The sequence below is a fragment of the Rhipicephalus sanguineus genome, chromosome 4 (genome assembly GCF_013339695.2).
Source record: "Rhipicephalus sanguineus isolate Rsan-2018 chromosome 4, BIME_Rsan_1.4, whole genome shotgun sequence".
NCBI lineage: Eukaryota > Metazoa > Arthropoda > Arachnida > Ixodida > Ixodidae > Rhipicephalus > Rhipicephalus sanguineus.
In genome coordinates, this window is record NC_051179.1 from 145,038,682 (window position 1) to 145,057,824 (window position 19,143).

A 19,143-nucleotide genomic window follows, 5' to 3' on the forward strand; every position below is an offset into this window, starting at 1 on the left:
CAAGAAAAGACTGCGTTTGTAACTCCCGATGGCCTCTACCACTTCAAGGTTATGCCGTTCGGTCTGTGCAACGCCCCAGCCACGTTCGAGCGTATGATGGACTCTCTGCTACAAGGATTCAAATGGACAACCTGCCTTTGTTACCTCGACGATGTCCTTGTATATTCGCCTACATTTGAAACCCACCTTCGGCGTTTGGCAGCTATTCTTGACGTCTTCCGCAAAGCTGGCCTCCAATTGAATTCGTCGAAGTGCCACTTCGGTCGCCGGCAGATTACAGTCTTGGGCCACCTCGTCGATGCTTCAGGTGTGCAGCCGGACCCAGAGAAAATTCGTGCAGTCACGAGCTTTCCTGTACCCCAATCAGCCAAAGACGTCCGGAGTTTTGTGGGACTCTGTTCCTACTTCAGAAGGTTCGTGGAAGATTTTGCAACAATCGCTCGACCACTCACTGAACTTCTGAAGAAAGACGTGCCTTTTACGTGGGGTCCCGCTCAAACCGCCGCTTTTTCTCGCCTCGTCACACTTTTGACAACGCCGCCTATATTGGCCCACTTCGATCCGTCCGCTGCGACGGAGGTCCGAACCGATGCTAGTGGTCACGGGATCGGAGCCGTCCTAGCCCAACGACAACAGGGACACAACCGCGTTATCGCGTACGCCAGCCGCCTCCTTACAGCTGCCGAGCGCAACTATTCCATTACAGAGCGTGAATGCCTTGCTCTTGTCTGGGCAGTCTTGAAGTTCCGCCCATATTTATATGGCACGCACTTTTCTGTAATAACGGACCATCATGCGCTCTGTTGGCTTTCGTCACTAAAGGATCCTACTGGCCGTCTTGGTCGCTGGGCTCTGCGACTCCAAGAATATAGCTACACAGTGACGTACAAGTCGGGCCGCCTACACCAGGACGCAGACTGCCTGTCTCGCTACCCGGTCGATGAATCGAGCACCATCTCTGACACCGACGCCGACGCTTGCGTCTTTTCACTTTCCTTACTAACAAACATCGGCGACGAGCAACGCCGTGATGCGTCCTTGCGTACTATCATCGAACGCCTAGAATCATCGTCTACCGACCGGTCCCTTTTCAGAGCTTTCAGAGCCTTTTCTGCGGCTCTACGTTCATTCCTCGCGGGCCCCTACATTTACAAGATGGCTACCGCTCACGTCGAAGCGCGGCTACGCACGGCTGCAGTGTAAAGCGCGGCTACGGCACCCTCCTGCTCCTGCTTTTTGTGCGTCTGTCATTGAAAGGTGGGTGGTTTGCTTCTAACTAGAGTTCCTTACAGCAAGGTCTCGTTGTTATGCCTGCCCGCTTTCGAAATTCGCTCTCGCGTAGTTTCTAATTCAGCTTTGCGTCGGCAGCGCGCGCGACCACAACGTTGTGCGAGAGCCGGAATTCCTGCCATGCTTTGGTAGAAATACTGATGAGGCTTTGTAAGTGGTGCTTGAGGGAACGCCTGCTGTTGTACCACATTTATTTCTTTGCTGGTAGCGGCAGCGTGCGTCAAAGTATGCGAATTTTTGTACTTGGACAGTTGCAGAGCGCTTACTACAGCGTTCGTCGCACACTTCATGTGCGTTCTCTGCGCGCAGTCATTAATGAGGTTTCGCTGTGCAGAATAATGAGAGGTATTTGTTCACCTTGCCCGCTTTGTTTCTTTATTACATAAAACCTGTGTATTCTGTGTTTCTGCACGTATCTTTTTCTTGTAGCTTGGCCCGACTTTCTCTAAAAACTAATGAAGTGCGTATAACTCAGCTCAGCTAACCGAGCGACGTTATATAATTCTCTTTTTTAAATGAAAGTGCGAACGTTGCTTTTTTGTGTGTATACCTACGTGTAATAGGTAGCTTTCTCCTGCATAGTGAACATGGCCCTGAGCAATGACGTTGTGGCTTGGTGACCGGCGTTTTGTGTTTTGTAGTGGTCATTGCATGATAAGGTCTGCTTGGTTGCATAATGCTATGTATTTTGAACGTTGCTGGCGGGAACGTGCGAACGCATAGCTTCTGGGCGTAGTATCATTGGATGACCTTCCTTACGAAGCATTAAGTTCCTGGCGGAAGATAGATAACCTAGGTAAACCTAGTTTACCGAATGGACGTGTGGGGCACATCCACTCGGTAAACTGATACCTTGAGTGACTAGCCAATGGAACACGGGCTTGACGTGTACACGCGCTTCCTTGCGTCATCGCATTCCGCCTGAGTTGCGGTGGAGCACGTCTTCTCCTCGGTAGGAGAAACTCGGCGCGTTTCGGATTGGCGTGATCCCTGCTGGAGCTCATGTTAGATACGCGTGTGTTATCCGTGGTTTACACGCAACGGCGTGAAGCCGTGAACACCTCTGGAAAGTGGGCTCAAGTGCGCTCGTAGTACAGGCGGTGAGTCGTGGCACATGCCACATGTGATCTCTCAGTGGAGCACCAATGCCGACGCCGCTGTTCTAGGCGTTCGTGAAGGCTTATTGTGGACATCGATCGTGACTACCGTTAAAGAATCCCGGTTTCCGGAGAGGCGGACTTTGTTTTTAGTGGCGTATTGAAGGGCGAATGAATATTTCGTTGGCTCTCGCCCGTTTTGTTCACCAGTGCTTGGCGGCAGTAGTTATTAGACTTCCATCGTCGAATAAAAGTACCGATACAACTTTTGAATAACGCAACCAAGTTACGAGATGTGTTCGTCGCTGAACGCGAAATTTTTTAGCTCTGTGAGGCGCACGTTCTGTCGCGCGTGAGGTTTAGGGCGTCTGAAAAAAAAAAAAAAGACGTGCGCACGTTTTGGTCGACAGGTTTAGAAGGACATCCGTTGTACACCTCCGCCCTATTGACATGTAGGCTACAAAAAGAGCAGCTTGGCACATAACAGCGGCTCCCGAACTGCTCAGACGACTGGCATATGACGGATTGGTCTGTGTGTTTAGCCAGCTATGCTACCGCGACAGATGTGCTTTGTTTATTTGACGGCGCTATTTCCTGCCAAATGACGCCATGCGAAACAAACTGTAATTACGCTAATATTATCACTGAAAAAATAACATCTACTCCTTTAAGCGCATCACTCCTTGAATGAAGCGAATTGCTCATTAGAAATGTTCTGCGATTTGTAAACATTTACAATATTCTGTAGATCTTGAACATATGTATTGTGTTGCTCTTTTGCGGAGAAGCAAATTTCATGCATTGTAGTTTACAGCACGTAATAGTCAGGAATTGGCGTACCAGGGTGAGGGCTCAACCCCCCCCCCCCCCAATTAATTGTTAGGTTTTGCATGTTTGAATATGCACGCACGAACATACATAAAGAGCGGTTGAACCCCTCCGCCGAAAAGAATTTCTGGCTACGGCCCTGCAGGCAGGTGCAACTCGTCTTCTGGACCAATGGCTTAGCCCAACTCGAACGAGTTTTTCAGTAAAAATAAAAACCAATTGACACTCTGCTTTTCATAAAACGAAGGACATTTTGCTCCATCTCAGGTGGCAAGTTTTCCCAGATTGATACAGATCATTGGACAAATTTACGCAGCACGTGCCCTTTATAAATGGATTCCTGGTAACGAAAAAGTTTGACGGAAATAGCAACTTGGTGGCTCGCTAGCTCAAATAATGAAATAGTCGACGCGAAGCAAACGTCATTGCGAACGTCATTGCGCATGCATTGTCGATTCCTTGCGTAAACACTTTCTGCAATGGAAGTTCACTGAGCGCGCCCACGTGCTCAGGTGTTATTCGTCTGCATGCTTATAGCCTCACGTCCGTGCAAATGCGAATGCCTTTAAAGGCTTTTTGAAAGCATTAGGAATACGTTTCAATTAGTTATAGCATTTAATGTTACTCTCTGAATTGGCAAAAATGTTTGTTACAGTCAGGCATTAGCCTCCTTTCCTTTCTTTTTATAGCTTTACAGAAGTGCTTACCGTTATAACAGACTTTTCTATTTCTTTTGGTAATTACAGCTTTTTATTTATTTCAGCGATGCATGTCTGCAGTCTCTGTGGTACCACCAAGACAACTGTGCCACGTTTCATGAAGTGTGCCGCACTGCACAAAAACATGAATGCATTCTGCATGAAGTGCCCATTGGAACAGTACAGAAAAGTGTTCCGAGAATTGCTTCTCTGAGCTAGTGCTACGAGATACCGAGGACGAAACTAGGACTGTAAAGAAAACGAAGAGTCCAAAAGGATTTATATCGTTGTGTGTCATGGAAGCCCAAATTACCGGCGCTAAGGCACAACATAATGGATCACACTAAGTTGGCACTGATGCTATAGTGCCCTAAGGTGGTGCTGCATCTCGAGCTACCACAAGGTAAGAGGATTATTGGACAGTGGCCTGCTCCTCAAATTGTTCGCTGCTTTAATTTACCTTCTATTATAGAGAGCATTTATTTATTTTCATTTTATATCACATCTGCAATATATGTAGTTCGATAAAAAATATTGTCTAACTTTCTAATTGTCTTCGTACGCTTGTTCTAACTCCAGGGTACAGGAGTTTTAATGGCTACTTATCGCATAATTAACTTCATAACATTTATCATTGCAGGCAAGTACAAGTGAAGATAACGTCGAAGATGTGCCGTGCTCCCCTTTCATCATTGGCAAAGGTATTTCTATGGATACTTGCAATATATTGCTGAATATTTCTAAACAGTAAATATTTTGTTCCAGGAGAAAACTTTCTGACTGCCGGGGCATTTACCATCTGTATTGATACCCATGCTGTGATCAAATCCACCACACGGTGCCAGGCATTCAAGTTGATGTTCTTTACACACTTCGCCTTTACTATTGAATACCGCAAGGAGGTCAGCCTAACCCTGGAGTTCACACAAAGGTAAAACTTAATCTGATTTTTCTGACTTTTTGGACAAGATTCATGCAACTAACTTAGATCAAGCCACATTAGATAGTACAAAAGTAGACAAGTACTGGGGAATTTCCAATATCTGATACTACACTCCCATTTGGCTAAGCCAGTGAGGATTCTGATGGAAGTAATGACCAAATAGAAATGTTCAGCTTAAGTGTAAAACTGTCTACGGGAATTCTGAGCTGTCATAAAAGATTTTAAATAATGATAGTATATAGAGCTAGCACTTTTTTATGCAGTTCTACTGCCGGAGCAAGGTGTGTGTCCGGGCTAGTTGGTACACCATATTTGTGAGCACAACGCAGAAAGAGAAAGAGGCACAATAAACAAAGGACCGACGAGGAATGGCGCGGTCAAGCGAGAATTCCCTGTAAGCAAAATAGGCACAGATTGCATCAGCGACACGCCTATAAGTTTATTTCGCATATATAGCTACACACGACTTTTTCATATCTCTTATTGTTTGCAATGGAGAACATGTGCACGCATGCGCTTTAGGATGAGTATGTCCTTTACCTGATTGTCTGGTGCAATGCCATAAAATCCGTGGTGAAAATTGTGCCCGCGGTGTACCGTCATCCACTTTGTCCGGGTCTATCGCGCTGCATTTGTTTCAGTGCAGTTTTTAGCAGATCTAAATTGTGAAACCAATAGTGCCTACCATGCAATCATGCGTGTGCACTTATAAAAATAGGATAGGCTCGGAGGTGTTTTCTGGTCCCAGCAAGCACATGCATTGTTTAATAACACCTTTGTTTTGTTTATAAGCATGGTATCTTTGTTCTGACTTTGGGCTATGCGCGCACAGTGTCACAAAGCTCATACATGGTGGAAGCTGTTGAAGACGAGGACCTTCAGCGGCACTCCGCAAGTTGACATAAAACTCGCTTGTTACATTCCGATGGACAAACGATCAGTTGCCGGCGAATTTTACGGTGACAAAATGATCATCACGTGGGCGTGGTGGTGTTGCTCGCGGAGGTACGTAATAAGGGATGGGTTGAGAAAACGTTTCGGCTTAATACAAGGGGTCTTGGGCCGCGGTCTCATTGTGAACGATGAACTTAATGACAGGAATCGTGGCTTTTACTCTTATGCAAAATAGGTACTGGACTTGCACATTCATCAAGAAAAAGAAAACGCATTGATATAATAGTCATTTGTTTATGTTTTCTTGATACTCTCGATAATTTTGCACTCGGTTAATTCAGACGTTTTTTCCGGACCCGTGAAATCCGAATTAATGAGCCCTTACTGTATTTGGGTGAGTGTTTAAAAGCACAGGAACCTTGCTCTGTGAGGAGCATTATTTCCTTTCAAGTCCTTACATTGCAATAAATGACATTGTATGAACCATGATGTACTTTTATAGAATTGAATCTCCATCTGGATCATCAGGTTTTTTTTTTCTTTTAACTGATTCCACACAGCACACCTTAAAGAGGCAATGCGAGGGTTTCTTGAGCGCTCTACCAACATAATCAATGTTGTTCTCAGTGAGGCCAATTATGTTCAGCATAATCATGCAACAGCCTGGTGCACATAAAAATATCATTATTCGTTTTTAGGGCAGCCGCCGCATTCAACACTGACAGAGGGAGCAAGGTCGAGAAGTCAAGGAAGCAGCGCTGCCTCACACCACAAATGACCAAGTTAGCTCTGCGAGACTATGAATGCTAAGTGTTTCAACGAAAAATTTGCAGTGTCATTATGAATATACCGTATTTACTTGAATCTAAGCCGATTTTTTTTTTCGAAAAAATGTGCGAAAGTGGGGGGGGGGGGGGGGTCGGCTTAGATTCGAGTACAATGATTAAGCTTTTTATTTCTGGCCTTGCGCATTTCGCGGGCCGGCTTATAATCGGCGTCGGCCTAGATTCGAGTAAATACGGTATATCTACACATTTTCCAAACCAGTTTGAATCTACGGTGACAACATGTACGCAGTTTTCATTATTTTGAAGCTGCTTTAAAGATTTCTTTCTTTTATCATGAAAGGAGGATCTACTGAAACGTGCCTGTTTTTATTGCGTTATTTGCTAGAGTGCTGGAAGCAACACCTCGCGGGTGTAGCTCCAAGAAGTTCACGATGTCCGCTGGGGTAGTACAGTGGCTCCGGTGCTCGGCTGCTTACCCGAAAGTCGCGGGTCCGACCCCGGCCGTGGTGGTCGGATTTCGACGGAGGCGAAATGCTAGAGGCCCGTGTACTGTGCGACATCAGCCCACGTTAGAAACACCAGATGGTCGAAATTTCGGAAGCTCTCCACTATGATGGGCCTCATAATCATATCCTGGTTTTGGCTCGTAAAACCCCAGGTATTATTTTAAAATTCGGAATATATTTGGAATATGCAAACGCAATATAGTGGTATTTTTGCCATTGCATTTGGCTAAACAAAATATTTTTGCGTATCGCTTGTACAAGTGACATAACTACTTTTTAGTACTGAGGAAATGTTTTTCTATGACAATATATATAAGCTGATCTTTATGCATAAAAAATTATGTTCCCGAATTAAAATGCAGTAATGAAATAGCAGGAAGGCAGTAACAGAAAACACAGCCTTTGTTCCTCGATATCCGAACTTCTACTTACAGATAACGTTTCTGTAAACGAAAACGGACACTATTAGCGAAATAACGGAAAAATGAAAACAGAAAACAGTTTTTTTCAGTGTCTGAAAAGTGAAACATGTTTTTAAACATCAAATTTCTGTACTGTAAAAGAGAAAATAACAGTGAAATAACAGAATCAAGACAAACACAAAACACTTGGAAACTGAACATTCTGTTTATGCAGAAAACTTCTGTAAAGTAAAACGAAAAAAATCTGTTAAAACGCAGAAAACTTCAAAATAGAAAACATAGCTTTGCAGAAACTTTGTGGCAAGAGAGCTGCCAGACAATTTGTTTTTTTCACAAAATATTTTTTACAGTGTTCTTAACGTATACGTGGACAGCGCATATGGTGAATTCCGCGCAAATATGGCAAACAAGCAACTAATGAACACTAATGCTCGATATTCACTCCTAAAAAGCGTCGTGAAACGCGAAGAGAAACGCTACGCGCGTCGCGTCTTCCCTCTAGCCTGACAGTTAATTCTCGCAGGGCAAGCGCGGAACGCGGTACGACAGCCAGGCGAGCGTCGGAGAGCTATTTTTCGATATTGTCACGTGGTCGTGACGTCGACGAAGACAGCAGACGGCGTTTGCAGATTGAAACTGTTTATTTGGCCGAACTTGTGGCCGGGAAAATGAGAACTAGAACTACAGCAATACACGCTGTACAATGATAGCGGCGAACAGGGCGTCGTCCGTCGATCACCTGACAAGCAGTCAAGCGCATCGGCTTTTATACAGGCGCTATCGAACTTTCCAGCGATATCGCAGGTGGCGGCGTTATCTCTCGACAAAGCTGGAACATTCTCGTGCGGCGCGCAATCTTAACAGATTGTTCCAAAACAATCGCGAAGCTTCCTACACATCACGGCGAGGCCTGCGCAGCGCGTTGCCCACAGTCTTTGTGGGTGAAGCTTACACTCATGAAATATAAGACTCGCGGCAATATGGATGGATGCTATGAATGGGGCTTGGGCTACAGCCACTACCTTGCGGTGTGTTAAACGAAATTACACTTCTATTGGAAACGCGCGGAATGGGACGGTTGCAGCAACAGCGCGTTTTTTTTTTCGAGCCTTGTGGCACACACGTCACCACCCCGTTATAACGGGGACGCTCATAGCATCCACCCATCCATCCATGCAAGAGGACTGTGAGAGGAAAGTGTGAAAGATGAAAGCTGCGTTCAAGTAGCCTCTGTTATGTGTTTGGCGGTAGCTCAGTTGGTTAAACGTCCGCCAGCCATCGTCGCGGACCGAGAGGTCATGTGTTCGACTCCTGTCAATGAAACTTTTTCCTATAGTGTTTTTCTTTGCCATTTGATGGCGTTCATTTTGCTGACGTATTTCCGTGACGGAAATAGGTCATGAAAAACTTGGTGGACCCCGGCATAAAACACTTTCGTGTAAAAAAAAAGTCACAGTTTCGCTTCAAAGGCGAAGCAATGAATGCGATAGCAAGAAATTGGAATGTCACAGGAAGAGCAGCATGCAGCTAGAAACTTGCTGCGAGCTGGTCAAGCACAAAGGACGCAGGAAAAGAAAACACACAAGCAGAGTGTCGGAACGGAACGAAAACAAAAAACGAAAAACGAAAAAAAAACGATATTTTTGACCGGGACAAAAACGTAACCGATACGTTATTTATTATTTCGTTCCGGAGTGAAACCGAAATTTTTTCAATCGTTTTTCGGTTCACGAGAAAATTTCGCAATCCGGAACAACTGAGCTCATGCAATATGAGCATATCTCAGGGTATAGTATTAGCGCGTACCTCAGACAGGAAATCCAAAGCAAAGATATGTTGAAATTGTGCGAAAAACGAGAACAGTGGCAAGCAGAGATGTTTATATTAACGTAAGTGGACTTTTGCGCGCCTGTCAAGCAGGCCAAAGTGGAAAGGGCATTGTCGGCGCTGAAGTTTGTTACAGTGAAAGCTGTTATGAGATCACAACAGCCGATTTTGGCTCCATAGTTGTCCGCGGCCGCCGGTGTACGTGACCGCTATCGCGTGGTATAAGGAAAAATATAAATGAGAAACAAATTTCTAGGATCCGGGCCCTCTGCGTGGCAGTCGGCTCTTCCACCACAGTGTCACGCTCGTGCTTATAACTCCATCGCAAAAATACTCTACACAGGCGTCATGTCGGGCAAGGAATCGCGTTAACATATGTAATATAGCGTGGCAGAAGAGTAAAATAACAACCAGTCATCACACAATGCTAATAGCGCAAAGAGTGTGTGGTTTAATGCTTCCCACCAGTGTTGCGGAGTTACCACTCCTGAATTGGAATGACTCCGGAATCATTCCACATTTTCACGACCCCGGAATGGAATGGGGACAACGCTCGGAGGAATAGAATGGGAATGGAATTACGTCTTTTTCCGAAAATAGAGGACGTTTTCGTATACGTGCTGTTTTTCAAGCTTCAAACGTTAGTAAGTCAGAGCCTCGCAAGTTAACACTAAAGCAGTATTTTTAAAATGGCTTAGCTGATTACAAGCACGGTACATTTATAAGCAACGCGCCTACTACAAACGGAGGCATAAGTTAGTGTACAAACAAATGCATTATCCTAGCAGATACTGAAGGGAGAAACAAATTACCTCTGCGCGTTGGTTCCCATTGATACCCCCACCCGAAAATGGCGAATACTCTATGCACAGACTGATCGTTATCTCACGAGCAGTTTAGTACCTGAGACACGTAAATAACCTTTGCGACAAGAAAGCCATTGCATACATGAGCACAGGCGAACACAGAAAGTTCTCCTCACCCCCTCCATGCTTGCGAGGCGCGCTTGACAAGCGCGAGTGCTGACGGGCAGTGCGGCCCAGTGTTCCGTATTCGATGCAAAGGCGCTTTTGTCAGCATAAAAATACGCTATGTCGTCATTTTAGCATTAACAGATTTAAGCTTAAACAACATTGAAACACCACCATTCGTTCAAACATGTTGACCACGCAAATACTCTCGGTAGCGGGAGAACTGCCCCTATGGGAATTAGTAGGGTGGTTGTACGACACGAGATATGTCACCAAGCTACTATTCCTCGACCTTGGCAACGTGTTTTGCGTACTTTTGCAGTTCTTAATGCATTTGATGACATCAGCTTTAGGGGGCGTTCATTCTTCTTAACTCGATAAAATTATCAAGATGCCTTTCCTACATTCAGGAAAACAGGAATGGAATCGGACAGCCAGGCCATTCCCTGAGTGCCAATGGGCTAAGTTTTTTTTTCATTCCGAAGAATTGAAAGGAATGGAATTACGGCAAGTTCTAATTCCCCGGAATGGAATTGGAATCGAATGGAGGCGCCCATTCCGCAACACTCCTTCCCACCCACTGCAAAGTGCTCAGCCATAATTCCTCATTATCAGCCACAGCACAAAGTGCAGATAATGCCTTACAGATGTGTAGCGGGTACCGCGATTCTCCGAAGAATGAAGAAAAATGGCATAGTCTACTTCAAAAAATTGCGACGATTTATAACGTAGCGGGTACGTCTCATGTTTACTTGTATTAGTTGCCCCAAGAGATAACAACGGGCTCTACAAAGTCCGCTCTTCTAGCTTTTGCTGTGACTTGCTGCGTGTTTCACGCAGGCCTGGCCATCTTTTTATCAGAACAGCGGTCTCGCACATCAGAGAGTACACTCAATGACGTGCTGCTTCTGAGATCGTGTTCACTCCCTTGACACAAAGAATTAAGCCAACTAAAAAAAATTGTATTTGTCTTTGAGAAAATAAATACTATGACTTTGAAATGAATAGTGGTTTGTGCTAGTTGGTAGGAATACGTGGTACAGTTACTTCCGCTCCTCTGAAGAACGTGTTTTACCCTTGTCCCACTTTCTTAAGAGGAGGGCAAGCAACTACACCACAAATCCAATGTTTTTTTAAATAGTTGCCTCACCTTTTTCATACTTTCTTTTTTTATACAAAGAAAAAAAAACCGTTACGAACCGTTACGGAACGTTTTTTTTTCGTTCCGGAACAGAAACGAAACGGAACTTTTTGCGGTGAAACGAAACTAAAACCCAAACGAAAAACATTTCGTACCCACACCCTGCACACAAGGCGAGTGCGAACTAACAATTGTCACAGCTCGACACTTACAGCGCGCTGCTCAAACACAAAGAGGCACGAAAAGAACGCACGCGTATACATAGGACGAACGCGAATTGTCATTGTTGTTGCTTCAGCTAAGCCCCACTTTGGCTCTTCTAGCTATCAGATCACTCCTTTCGATAACGCGGCCACTGCAGCGAGAAATGTGACCTTCGTGTGGTCTATAGCTTCAGCGCAAACTTTGCGGTGAAAGCACAAGACATACAAAACTACCCCTGAAGAGATAAACGCGCGAGCACGGTCGACCACTCCCTGTATGTCAAAGTACAAGTCGAAGGCGCACATCCTAACTCTGGCGAAACACTAGACAGTTTTCGAGTTGGGGACCCAAGAAATTTGCAAGCCGCCAGGACGCATGCGCAGAACGCAATCCACTCTCGGACGTTTGCGCTCGCGTTGTCCCAAGACCCTGCAGCGCCTTCCTTTTGGCGGCAAACAAAACCGCAGATCGCACGACCTCAAGAGAAGAAAATAAAGACGGCGCTTGGCAGTGGCACGTGAGGTGCCACGGCTCGCGTTCCCTGCGGGCGTCGATTCTGGTCACTAAGATAAATCTTCATTTGCCTCTAGTTGGTACATATTCCTGAGGCTAAAATTACAGCTCAAAGGCACTTTGTCTTCTTCGTTTGCGCTGTAATTTTAGCCTCATGATTCTGCTCTCGGTATAATATATATACTGTGATTCTGGTTCAGCCGTGTCGTTTCTTCCCTCCTGTGGCATAAGTCTACAATTGCCAAAGCGTTCCCAGTAGCTCGCGCCACCACGAGCCACGGACGCTCTTCTTTTTTCCTGGCGGACTAGCCAGGAGTGGCGTGGCGCTACAACCCCAAAATGGAAAACTAGCGTGGGTCCCCTGCACGGTGTAAGAAAAATAATTTAGGTGTGGACACTCTCCGCCCGCCGCGAAGGAGAGCGCGTCCAGATAATGTTCGCCTTTAATACATGCGCCGGCCGCAGTTTCGTGGGGGGCGCTGCGACATGGGGGCTTAAGAAACCTATTGCGACGAGGCGAACGCGCGTTTTTCTTCATTTTTTTTCACCTCATTGCATTTTTTTAACCTGCACGCTAGCAACTAGAGCAAGGAACGCATACCGCGTTTCTAACAGCGTTGCGTACGTAAAAGCGCGGCGTCTTGCTTAGAGCGCGTGAGCAGTCTTTCTGCTCGCTGACTTCTCACGTGCGCAACGCCGTTACGGACGCTCGCACGCAGCTCGTCTTCTATAGTACATGCGCCGGCCGCGGTTACGTGGGAGGCGCTGCGACATGGGGGCCGAGAGGAGGAAAGAGGCGAACATTATGTGGACGCGCCGTCGGGCGGAGTGTCCACACCTAAATTATTTTTCTTACACCGTGGTCCCCAGCAATACGACGCAAACGCAGCGCGGGCGACGATGCAACGTGGCCCGCGTCTCGCATAATTTTAATTTCGCCACGTGTGGCGTCCCGTGCGTTTCACCCAACGCCGCGTGCGTTTGTATTCTGCCGTTAATATTCTGGAGAACGAATGAGGCATGACGTAATTGTCTAAGGCAGCGAGGGGTCGCAGGTTCGAAAGCCAAGTCGAGCGCTTTGGAATTTTTTTCTTCTGAAATATCTTTATTTGCCGCCTTCATTTATTACACATACATATACATATCCGGGGCCTGATGGTGACGGCTAAAATCAGCCGAGAGTATCCATATAATTGCTATCGCAATAAAAATCAATTTCACCGCAAGGCTGAAGCAAAGAATGCAGTAGCAAAACATTGTACTGTTATACGAAGTAAGGCTGGCAGTTTCCTCTTGTAGGGTTCTGGGAGGCGGCTAGCCCAGAACCCTCAGGAACGAGACCGAGGCACCCAGGGGCACGTGTTTACTCGCCCAAGTCTCGACCACGCCTGCCCGTCAGCGGCCGCTGAGTGCGAGCTGCGAGCGTGCCCGTGTCCATCGTTTTCTTCTATCGTCACGCTCGCAGCCGCCGCTCTCATACTGCGAACCTCTCCTCTGGTTAAACTGGGATGGACGACGCGGTAGCCATCACCCTTGGCCACGGCGGACCGCACGCGGCGCACACAACCATGCGCCGGCACAGTCTGTCGACCACTCATGTGGTTCGGGCGCTGCGCTTGGCGTGTTCCTCCGTGGCGGGTGCCTTGTAGCAGGCTTGGAGCATCTCCGCTTCGGCGTGACCACTTCCTCGTCTTCGCCTTCGTCCTTCGTGGCGGGTAGCCGGTTTCTGCTGCCCGTGGTAGCCGCCGCCTGACCCTGTGCCGTCTGCTCCGCACCACGTCCTCCGTGGCTAGCATCGCCGCGCTGCTTGCGTGTGCCGTCCCCACGGTTGGACTCGTTCACGCTTTTCTCTTCGGCACGGTACTCCTGCCTTTGATGTCTCCCGTCCTCGGCACCTTCGGCATTGCCCACGTCGTTATGGACAACTGCGTCATCAGCGTTCACGCACTCCATCTCCTCGTCCCACTCGTCGTCTTGGGGAGGAGTAGGCCTCCTCGTAGTACTCGACTCCGTCCACGCTCTACTCCCCCTCTTCCTCGCAGGACAACTCGCATGGCCCCTCGTAGGGCAACAAGCAGGATCCGCTTGAGCACGTCAACCACCGAGAAGCCACAAACGGTCCTGAAAGTGGAAAGGTCATCGATGAAATCGACGACCGATTCTATCGCGTCCTGGCCAGTAAATGTTGGATCGTCCAGCGGCGGCGTCACGGCCACGGGCTGCATGCTCGCGTGGCCACCGCGCGGCCGGCAGTCACTAAGGGCGCGAGAAGGGCCGCGATCTCTTCCAAAGATGACGAGGCCATCTCGAAAAGTTACCGTCCGTCAACACCGGTCGTGCACTACCGGGTCGCCTCGATGGCCATGGCCGCAAGGGTAGGGTCCTCCTTGTTGGGCGCCAGTTTTGGGAGGATGACCACGCCAGTGACCATGCATAGTAGTCGTTGTTGAGTATGAGAGGCCATGGGTTCGTACCTTCTTCCGAACATGACCCGCCGCCGATGGAGCCGATGTGAGCGCCCACGCAGTTCCACAAATTGGCGGTTGATGGCCTGGGGTCAGATGAGTGATCGCGTGCCTGCCCGAGGGCTACTCACTGGAATGCCGGCAACTCAGCCGTAAATGTGTTCGACGATTGTTTGGACTACAAGAACGATCGATGTATGTATCAGCTCAGGTAGGGCACGAACGGAATCCTTGCTACCCTGCAGAAATCGTCACATCGGCGCTCGCTTCCCCGCGGTGTTGTGCGGCGGAACATCGTACTCTTTGCCAAGAACGCCGCGAAAAGCAACTGGATGGCGAGTCTTGTCATGCTGAACATGCGCAGGAGGCTGGAGCGAACCCTGGACAGCATCCTGTCCGACGAGGAGAAGAAACATCCATTGCGGCTACCCGAGAAGTACAGGTTCTCACTGGAGGACTCCAAGTCCCAGGTGATCCTGTAGGAGAAGAACGTGGGTGTGCCGCTCGTCCAGGGCGCCACCTTCATGAAGCTGGTGGAGCGGCTGACGTACCACATGTACGCCGACCCCATGTTCATGTGCAATTTTCTCACCACGTTCCACACCTTCTGCCAGCCGGACGAAGGAGCGAGCATTTGGACGAACCGCGGGAGATTACCTTTAGCTACAGCTTATCTGACATCGAGTGGTACCTGTGCAGCAATCCGGACAAATTTGAAATTCTGACGTTCCACCCAGTTGAAATAGTACGGCAGCTGATTCTGCTGGAGTTTGACCTTGACCTATACCGAGCTGTGAAACTGTCCGAACTGGTGAACGCTGCCTGGACCAAGAAGGACAAGCACAAGACGTCGTAAAATCTCCTCAAGATGATTCATCACTCATCTAATTTCTCCTGGCTGGAGCGGGGCGTGGTGCAGACAGAACTACGAGGAGCGGCTGGTCGTGGTGTTTCGCATGCTGGAGGTGATGCTGGTGCTGCAGGAGCTCAACAACTTCACGGTCGTCTTCGTCGTGTCTCGTGCCATGTCCAGTGCCTGCGTCCATCGGCTTAAGCACACTTTCAACAGTGTCAAGTGCAGCCTGAAAAATGCGCTGAACGAGGCTTTCGACCTGTATTCGGACCACTGACGCAAGTACCAGGAGAAGCTGCGCTCCACCAACCCACCCTGCGTGCCCTTCCTCGGCATGTACCTGACGAACATTCTGCACATTGAGGAAGACTACCTGGACTTCCTTCCCAGCCACGAGGGCCTCGTCAACTTCAGCAAGCGCCGCAAGGTGGCCGAGATCACCCGCGAAATCCAGCAGTACCAGAACCAGCCGTACTGCCTCACCGTCCAGCCGTACATACGGCATTTCCTGGAAAACCTGAACAGGATGATATGACGAAGGAGGAGTTCACAGACTACCTGTACAGCAAGTCATTGCAGATAGAGCCTGGAGGTTGCAAGCAGCCACCCAAATTTCCGCGCAATTAAGTGGCCTGCCCTTCCATTCAACTTGCCAGGCATCGGGCCACGGCTGACGTGATCGGCAGGAAGTAACCAGGTGTTGCATAACTGGGGCGGTGCACCCCCAACCTCGGAAGGAGAGGACGCCACGCCTCTAACCAGCCTTTCCACACCACTGACGCCCTCCTACGTCCAACACAGTGATTCAGGTGTGTTTGCACCTGTTCTAATTGGTGCCGTGTCTCCTGCGACAACCCCGTCTGCGCCACCGTCACCCCCCCTCCGCCACCCCCGCTTTTCAATTTTCCACATCTGCTACCGCCACCGCCGCTGCCCCCACGCAAGAAGAGGAGCTCCTCCACCTCTTCGTGTGATCCCTCATCACCGACCGGGGCAGCCTTCTTCTCAGACGTCCCCTACCAGGCCTCCTCGCGACGGCCCACCACAGAACGACGCGTCTCCACCATCTCCGCCACTTCTGCCGAGGTCGGATGACGCGAGGCGAGACGGCGTTGCGGAGCGCGAGGCAGTGGCAGATGGTGTGGCCGGAGGTGACGAGGATGAACCGAAGGAGAAGAGGAGGCTGGTGAAAGAGCAGAGAAAGAAAAAGAAAAGCGGGATGACGACGACCTTGACAAAGTGCTGAACGAGATCGTATCGGAAGTTGAGGTGATTCGTATGGGGCAAGCGAAAAGCGCCGTCGACGCAGTTGGCAAACAATCCGGACAGTTAAATGGACCATTGCACCGAGCAAGAGACCCAGAAGGTCAAGGCTGGATCGTCCAGGACACGTCCCTAGCGAGAAAACAAGTCTGAAGGTGGGCTGTGTGTGAGCAGCTTGAAGGTGGCGAGTGGTGCCAAGAAGGCTACTGCTTCCAATTGCTGAGAGTGGACCAAGCGAGAAGGAAAAGGGAGAGGCAGCCTCTGTTGAGGTGGCCTCGACTGCAGCCACTTTCGAGGATGAGTGAGCTGACAGCAAGGATAAGAACGACGAGAAGGAGGAGGTTAAGGGGTATTCACACGAGGGAGAAATCGGCGGGGGACACGGGGGGATTGCGGATCACGTGACCACGTCGTCATAGATTAGTGAGTGGGCGCGACCCCCCCCGTGACTCTTCGGAGGAGACGGGGACCTTTTCCCCGACAGGACAAACGATCCGCCGGCGAGGGGGGGGGATATGGCGGAATTTCGGGCTCTTGTTTGGCCACATTGTTGCGCTTGCTCCTGCAGAGAGCGGCAGTGGGTGTCCAGTCTGCAGCTGCATGGTCGTCTGCAGCTCGTCGTCAGCAGCTCGTAAAACGGGTGGTACAGGCCGCCAGAGTTGTCTGTGGTCTGCACCTTGTGGCATCGTGCTACAAATGGGTGGTTGTCTATTTTACCTTTCTTAGCTCGTCGTGAGCAGCTCGTCGTCAGCAGCTCATCAAACGGGTGGTACAAGCCGCAGAGTTGTCTGACTACTAGACTAGTGTTACTAGACTACTCTGGTGGCTCTGCAAGGCAAGGCTCTGCAAGCAGATTCCGAGGAGGTCAACACTGATCACAAGGAGGAACCAGAGGTCAACAACAGGAAAGAGCAGGCAACCACAGATAGCGTCAGGAAGCGGCTTTCACGATGACTGCTGACGCGAAAGTGGATTATCAGCCTTCAGTTGTCACGGACAACGCCAGGACCTTGGTGACGTGGTGGGCGAACCGTGCCCTCGTGTGGTCGTGTGCATCACGTGCGGTCCGCCGTGACAAGGATAACGGCTACCGCGCCTTCCTCCCCAGTTTCACCAGAGGGGAGGGGGCAGTATGGGTGCGGCGGCTGCGAGCGCGCCGGCCATAGAAGAGAACGATTAACAATGGCGCGCTCGAAGCTCGCGCTCAGTGGCCGCTGACAGGAAGTCGTGGCCGAGGCTTGGACGAGTAAAAACGTGTCCTTTTGTGCCTCTGCCTCGTCTCTAAGGGGTTCCGGGCCAGCCACCACCCAAAACCCTACACTCTTTTGGATCCGGTCACGCGTAACTCTACAAAACCCTGGTGTAAGAGAATACGGCTGCTCCAGGGAGAGATGTGGTTTTCGTAGTCCCTTCACTTTAGAGCACAGCACGTAGAAGGGTACAAAAGTCGTCCGCTGGTGCCTGCCGAGATAGCGCGCCAGCCAGCGATCGCAACCGTGCCCTTATAATCAAAGTTCACACTTGCTGCTCGAAAGACAAAGCCCCCTCCCCACCTACCTCCCCCGACGTTCCTTCATGCTCCTTCAAGACGGGTGGGGCGCTTCCTCTCTGCTTGAGCAGCAATCGATGGAAGGCCTCGCACGCGGGCTGAAGTTACCGCATGCGCCCTCCTTGCGACGGAGATGGGTCGGCTCGTTTCATCTCTGCTTCAGCCGCGTTCGTCGCCCCCGCTCCCGCGCTTTTACCCGCGGGTAGAACATACAATGCGCGGGGGGATGTTATCAATTTGGACTTTATGGTGAACATGACGACGACGGCGACGACAAAAACCCGTCGAGAGTGTCCATATAATTGCTATCGCAATAAAACAGGCTTCAATGACGAAAAAAATTAAGGCAGCTTCGTACTAGTGGTGCCAAGCCTGAAGGAAGTGCGGAGCGGGGAGGGGCGGCCTTTTTTTTCTGTTTGTCTGTTTCTTTCTTCATCTTTCTTTTTCTTTCATCTCTCTATTTTTTTCTACGTCTTTTTGTCTCTATTTGTATTTATTTATTTCTCTCTCAATATATTTCTCGCTCTATCTCTTTCTCTTTATAGTATATTTCATTCACTTTTTTTATTATCTCTGTTTTTCTTTCGCTTTCTTTCTCTCTTCCTTTCTTTCTTTCTATGCTATGCTTTACTCTCACCTCCCCCTCACTCTCACATCTCTCTTCCTCACCCTCCCTTCCCTTTCCCACCTCCTAGCTATACTATACTATACAAGCCTGCTGCAAATCAGTTTCGCGGAATCCCGCGAGGTGGCGCAAGGGTTAAGAAAGGGAAATTCGGGAGGTTCTCAATTTCCCTTTCTTATACAAGGTTCTGTTATCTTCTCCTAGCGTGCCTCGGATAGCCGAACGGTTAACGATGCTCGCCTATGGATCGTGGGTACGCGTGTTCA

General features: G+C 49.0%; 1 pseudogene; it reads left to right on the plus strand.

Annotated features, from left to right (window-relative positions):
• The first annotated feature begins 14,479 nt into the window (after window positions 1-14,479).
• LOC119391679 (son of sevenless homolog 2-like) lies at window positions 14,480-16,119 on the plus strand (annotated as a pseudogene).
• The last annotated feature ends 3,024 nt before the right edge of the window (window positions 16,120-19,143 follow it).